Raw genomic sequence first — 6,944 nt, 5'->3', positions numbered from 1 at the left:
CCGCATGACCTAGGAAGCCATGGCGCCTCGTCAGTCTCCGGCCGTAGCTTGGTACTCACTCGCCCTGGACTCGCTGAACGTGTCGGAGGCGAGCCTTGGCCGGTTGCGCTGGATGGCGGCGGCGCGGGGCATCGACGGGGCGAAGGTGTTCAAGGCCGGCTCTGCCACCCCTGAGGGTCAAGGGAGCACCTTCTATCCATTCTTTGTAAGTGCCATTGTTGTCGGCCTGGTGCCTCCCTTCTCCGAGTTCTTCTTCTCTGTCCTCCACCATTACAAGCTACAGGCTCTGCATCTCCACCCCAACTCCGTCCTTCTCCTGGCAATCTTCGCCTATTACTGCGAGGCTCACGTAGGGGTGCGGCCCTCAGTGGCCTTGCTGGGCCACTACTTCTACCTCCGGACTTCTCACGGTCCTTCTTCCGCATGCGCGAGCTTCATCGCATACGGCGGCGCCATGGCCATCTCGAACCCCGAGAAAAGGATTGAGGGCTTCAGGAGCAAGTGGGTCTTGGTGGATGCTGGGCGTTTTCACCCTCGGCTGATCTTGCCCACGGAGCAGCCCACGAGCTCCAGCGATTGGGGTCGAGCGGAGCTCGCGGACCCCCGTGCGAAGTTGGTGTTGGAGAAGATGAACACGGATCTGAGGCCGGCCAACATGGCGGTGGCGAAGCTGACCGGCGCGTCGCTGCTGACGGAATTCCTGGAGCACAAGCTGGCTCCACTTTGGTTGTACTCACTCCCGATGTGGAGGCCCCATCCGAGCCCCGCGGCCTTGGCCAACGGAGATCTGGCTGCGGTCCTCCAATCCCTTGTTCCTCCGCGACGACTGGGAGTAGGTAGTGGAGTTGGAAGTGCGTTATATCGACTAGAGGGGGGTGAATAGGCGATTTTTATGAAAGTCTTCAAAACGTGGAAGTTATGAAGACAAACGATAGAAATAAACCTATTACCATGCAGCGGAAGGTAGACTACACTAGACAAGCCATAGTCAAGTATTCAATGAAGTGAAAGCACAATGACTTAATAGCAGCAATGTAGTAAGGATCAGGTAGGAAGATATTATGAAGCCATACAGAACATGCAGTCACTCAGTGAAGATAAAAAGATAGTGCAAACATACAATGACTTCACAAGGAGCAACAGTAAGTAAAGGGAAGGGAAGATGAAACCAGTGACTCGTTGAAGACAATGATTTGTTGGACCAGTTCCAGTTGCTGTGACAACTGTACGTATAGTTGGGGCGGCTAGGTATTTAAACCTTAGGACACACAGTCCCGGACACCCAGTCCTAAACACGCAGCTCAGGACACCCAGTCCTCACTGTATTCCCCTTGAGCTAAGGTCACATAGACCTCGCCCAGTCACTCTGGTAAGTCTTCAAGGTAAACTCCCAGACCTTCGCAGACTTCGTTCACCGGCAATCCACAATGTCTCTTGGATGCTCAGAACGCGACGCCTAACCGGCTGGAGGATGCACAGTCGTCAAGTGTAATAAGTCTTCAGATCACACAGGCAAGAAGACTTAAGTGATGCCCAATTCTCTCCAAAGGCTTTGAGGTGGGTTGCTCTCAAACGACAAAAGTCGTACTCTCAATCTGAGCAGCCAACCGTTTATGGTTGTGGGGGGTGGGCTATTTATAGCCACTTGGCAACCCGACCTGATTTGTCCGAAATGACCCTGGGTCACTAAGGAACTGACACGTGTTCCAACGGTCAGATTTCAAACTCACACGGCAACTTTACTTGGGCTACAAGCAAAGCTGACTTGTCCGACTCTGGACATGATTCGCTCTCATAGTCTTCACTCGAAGACATAGGTTTTTGGTTAGGCATCACTTCAGTCAGTCTGACTGGTTCTCTTGGACCCCACTTAACAGTACGGTGGTTCCTATGACTCAACACAAAAGAAAAAGAACTATGAAAGATCTAAGTCTTCGAGCTCCATAGGCTTCATGTGGTGTCTTCTCTTGTCATAGTCTTCAAATGTGAATATCTTCATATACCACCTTTGACTTCAATGTCTTCATACATTTTTAGGGGTCATCTCTGGTAGGAAAACCGAATCAATGAGGGACTTCTACCTGTGTTATCCTGCAATTCTCACAAACACATTAGTCCCTCAACTAGGTTTGTCGTTGATACTCCAAAACCAACTAGGGGTGGCACTAGATGCACTTACAATCTCCCCCATTTTGGTGATTGATGAGAAACTAGTTGAAGTTTTCAACAGGGAATATAATCTGTGAAATTGTAAAGGATAAGGAATTGTCTTCATAAGTTGCAAGGGCTCCCCCTGAAGATGTGCATATAGGTAATTTGCTTTTGGAATGCAAATGCACATGGCAGGTTGTACTTGTGGAGATCCACTTCAACTTATGATGACCATCCACTATGCATGTGAAAGTATATGAACATAATGACATGCATAACGGAAAATGGACGTCTGCAGAATGATCTAAGTGCGGAATTTATCGTCGCACATGCGGAATTTATCATCGCAAAACAAAGTGGCAGATAAGTAGTAGACGGCCATCGAGTTTAAGTGTTACAACTCAAAGAACCAAATGTAGCAAAACGAGAGTTGTAAGCACGAAGCAAAATATCAAGCACCCGCCGATATGGACCCGCTTGAAGACTATCAACCTCATATGCTTCTCCCCCTTTTGTCAGTAAGGACCAAAAAGGTTTGAAGACATAGAGCATCTACTCGTTCCCATGCGGAGTAGGTGAAGTAGCAGGGTCGTTGGTGGTGTTTGGCGGTGCTGAAGAGCTTGGAGCAGAGTTGACGCGTGCTGAAGGAGGTGGTGGTGAAGTAGCATCATCTTCATCCTCGATAACTCTGGCAGTCACTGTTGCAGCAGATGAAGAGAACTCAGAGTCTTCAAGGGGTGGAGTTCCAAGCAGCACAGCTCTTTGAGGAGGTGTGGAGTCAAACTTGAATCGCTCAGTGAAGCCATCCTCTTGGAGATCATCTTCAGAAAACATCATCGTTAGCCCTTTCCATGTACGGCGACAGGTTTCATGGGCAACGAAAGCATTCTTGGTGGCAAGATTGCGAATGTGATTAACTTCCACCAAGAGGCTTTTCATCTGACGCTTCAGCCAATCATGATGCCTATCCTGTTTCTGATGAAGAGCCACAAGAAGCTCTCGGTCGTTGAGAACACGAGTGCGTTTCTTGGGTCTTGGAGCAGTTGTACTATCAGTGGCTTCAGTAGACGCAGGGTGTGGTGCACGTGTAGTGCCATCCAAAGGATACACCCGAGTGACTGCTTTAACTCCTTCAATGTTCTGTGAGAAACTCTGATGCTCTGCATTCTGAAGACTTAGAGGTTCCTTTGCAGGCTCAGGATAGATGGCTTCAGTAGAGATATCCACATCAGGCAGAAAAATCCTATGATTGCGAGCAGATGGCTAATATGAGATATCGGAGTGAAGTTTAATTAGCCGCATTACCCATGGGGCGTAGAACTTCAAGCCAAATAGATCAGAGCCTGATGCAGCAAGTTGGCGGATGAATAAGTCCTGTGCATTGAAGCATTTTCCATGAAGAATATAGAAGACCAAAGTCTTCATTGCACCCTCAAGCTTGGCATTTGGAGAGTGCCCTTTGATGGGCCAGAGAGTTCGCCTGATCATGTGATAGATGGTTCGTGGCAGATACTCAAGGTCTTCAACGAAGAACTCTGTTGGATCAGCAGCATCTTGGGGCAATGGCTTCATCATGCTGAGCATATGACTCATATCAGGTTCCGGCCTCTTAAAGATGCTCTCAATAGCTTCACTATGCAGCTGACAGCCATGCTCGTAGAGATCGCCAGGAGTGGGCAAACCGGTGAGCTCAATGATGTCAAATGCATTGGCTTCGTGATGAACATTTCCGGTCATCCACTCCAGGACCCAAGTCTTCGGATCTCTGCTGTACCCGTGGATGTGAAGTGTGGCATAGAATTGGAGCAGCAGCTCTTCATTCCAATGCTCTTGGTCAGTAACGAACGGCAGCAGTCCAACTTCCTTGAAGCAATCCAAAGCTTCTTCCAAACAAGGCAGACTAGCTATGGCTTCAATGTCAAGGCGCTTGTGTGGGAAGATGCGACCTTGGTTGTAAAGAATGCATGAGTAATAGCTTCGCTGAGGATAGCTCCAGAACCGATCAGATGATATCCTTTCCCTTGAGTAGGGGTTCCTGGAGCTATCGAAGAATGTGTTGTCTGCCCTGAAGCCATTGATATTGAAGGAGCCAGGTGCTGATGCAGGACCTGGGAACCTTGGCAATCTTGGGATTGGCTTCTGTACCTGAGGCCTGTGCTCAACATGATAGTCGAACTGTGGACCGGCAGCAGACTCAGGAACAGAAGTGATGGGATCAGTGGCTTCGCTGTCTTCTTTTTCCGTTGGGGAGGGCTCCACATTAGCTTCATTGGTGGTTGTGGCAGCCGCAAGATTTTCAGGCACGTTCTCCTTGAGAACTGCTTCTTGGTGGGACAGTGGAGTGGCAACTTGTGGGACTTCATCTTCCGCGGCTGATGCAGCCGGGTTGTCTTCAGCAGAGACTTGAGGCCTTGGACCTTTGCGAAGCCTGCGCAACGCGGGCGACGCCTGTGGAGTTGGAGTGGGTTGGGCCTCATAGTCTTCTTCCTCTTGTGGGAGATCTGCCATGAAGCATCCTGTGCAATTGGCGTCAGTGGGCGACCAATGCTGATGACTTCGCTGTTCTGAGGAAGGACTGCACCATCTTCTACATTGTCATGTTGACCAATGTCTTCAGCAGCGATGGGATCAGCTTCTGGAAAGTCTTCAGCTTCATGAGCCTCTGTGGAAGCAGGCTCATGGATAGTCAGTTGGCGTTCATGGCGTTCAGCTTCAGGATAGACCATAGAAATGGGTTCAACTATCAAGGGCTCTGTGGGAGCTGCCTGATCTTTCTTGGTCTTCCTCTTCTTCTTGGAGGGGGCAGTTGGAGAGGCTTCAGAATGTTTTCTCTTCCTAGCTTCAGCCTCAGCAGTCCTTGTCTTCTTGAGCTCTGAAGCTGTTGACTGGCTTTTTGGCTTCGAGCCAGTCATTTTAGTTGTGAAGACAATAGGAACTGCTTCCTGCCTTGGTGCGTCAGGTTCAGCCGTAGCAGGCTTCTTCTTCTTCTTCTTTGCGGCCATCCTGGGGTCGATGCCAGGACGCCCAAGGGCCTTGCGCTTCTCAGCCTCATTGTAGGCTTGCACACATCTGTCAGCCAGAGTCTTCTTGTGCTCACGCGAACCCTAAGCTTCTGCACGTTTCTTTACAAAGGCTCCCTTGAGCTCGTGCATCATACTCTTGAAGTTCTTCACTTCCTGCACGCTGAGCTTGGCCATATGCTTCTTGAACTGAGCCTTTTCATAGTCAATCTTTTGCTTCAGTTCAACAATGCGCTGGGCAATAGCGAGTTCTGAAGCAATGGCGCCTTGGAAGGCGACACTAAGGCCAATTGGTAGCTGCAGATCTTCAAAGCTGATGTTTGGCGTGTCAAACCACTCGTCAATGAAGTTGTGGATGATGGTCACATCAAATAGAGGTAGATCATTGAAGATTTCTGCGTCTTCTTTGCTCTTGATGAGTTGCTCAAGAGCGTCATCTGCTAGATCTTCATCACTTGACAGATCAATGTCGTCATTGCGCAGAATGGCAGCAGCAGTTAGCTCTTGTCCGGTGTGAGGCAGAGGCATCTTGACTTTCTGGGGCTTGGAGATGCGAGATAAGTCTTCGGACTGCACACTGTCTTGAGGAGGTGCAGTTGCCAGTGGCTTCGCCCTTGAGATTTTTGGTGAGGGGGCAGTCTTTGAAGCTTTAGGCTTCTTCATCTTCTTTGTCTTCGGCGCTGCAGGAGCTTCTTCTGATTTAGCGTCAGCTGCAGGCTCATTCACTGCAGTCCCTTGAACTAAGATGCGGGTGATGAGGCCTTCAAGGTTGTGGAAAGGACCGATGACATTGGGTTCTGCATCTCGTGTGCCATCTGCCCTTGGTGCTGAGGGACCAGGGTTGAAGTCTAACCCCAAAGTCTTCTTGTTCTGCTTCGCTGAGTTCTGGGCAAACTGGAAGTTGCGCTTGAACATATTGTCGTCACGACACCATAGTAGTGACGATGGGTGTGCATCAGCTGGATGTGGCCCACGGACCATGCAGGGATAGAAGCCTTGAGCAATGGCTTCATCTCTGTCCCTGGGCAGAAGATTCTTGTATTGGATGTCTCCCCACGGTCTCTTGATGGCATTTTTCTTAGCATATTCTTGGGTTACAAATCGGTATTTGAACCATTGTTCTGCCCAATATCTTCGAATCCATTGGATTCGGGTCTTGCGCTGATTGTATTCCTCTTCAGGATCTGTCTTGTACAGTTCTGAGAGTTCATCTGGCAGATCTCTGGATGTTTCTCCATGACGCTTTCTGCCACCCTTCCTTGCTGCTTTCTTTGAAGCCATAAACTTTAACTTGAAAGGCTTCAACACGTTCAAAGGCTTCAAAGGTTTTCGCTTGCTGGACCAACAGGAACCGGCTTCGGGAGAATTAATGTGATGCTGTAAGAATTCTGCAAATGAATGCAGACTATGAGAACCAAAGGATTCTCCCACGGACATGTACCTATGACAGCATTAAGGTGCGAGGGAAGGGGAAGAGGTCATATGCATTCTCAGAAGATTTTGAAGATAAATCAGTTTAGAAGACATTGACCTCATTTTGCGAAGACATTCACTCATAGATAAGGAGTTGGTTCCAGATTTGTACGAATCCACAAATCAGTACAAGTGAGGAATCTAACTACTTTGTGAAGCATAAGTGAATATACTAGGCATGTTATGAGATGCATTATGAGAGAGATCTAACTTGTGTGAATAGAGACTGCTTATGGTAGAAAGTGACAAATCCATAGGATCAACGGTGCTGTAAAAGGGAAGTTTTATTTAGCACTCTAA

This window comes from Triticum urartu, chromosome 3A (assembly GCF_056163025.1).
Source record: "Triticum urartu cultivar PI428250 chromosome 3A, HENAU_Tu73, whole genome shotgun sequence".
NCBI lineage: Eukaryota > Viridiplantae > Streptophyta > Magnoliopsida > Poales > Poaceae > Triticum > Triticum urartu.
The sequence above is the reverse complement of the archived record's forward strand: the minus strand, read 5'-3'. Positions refer to the sequence as shown.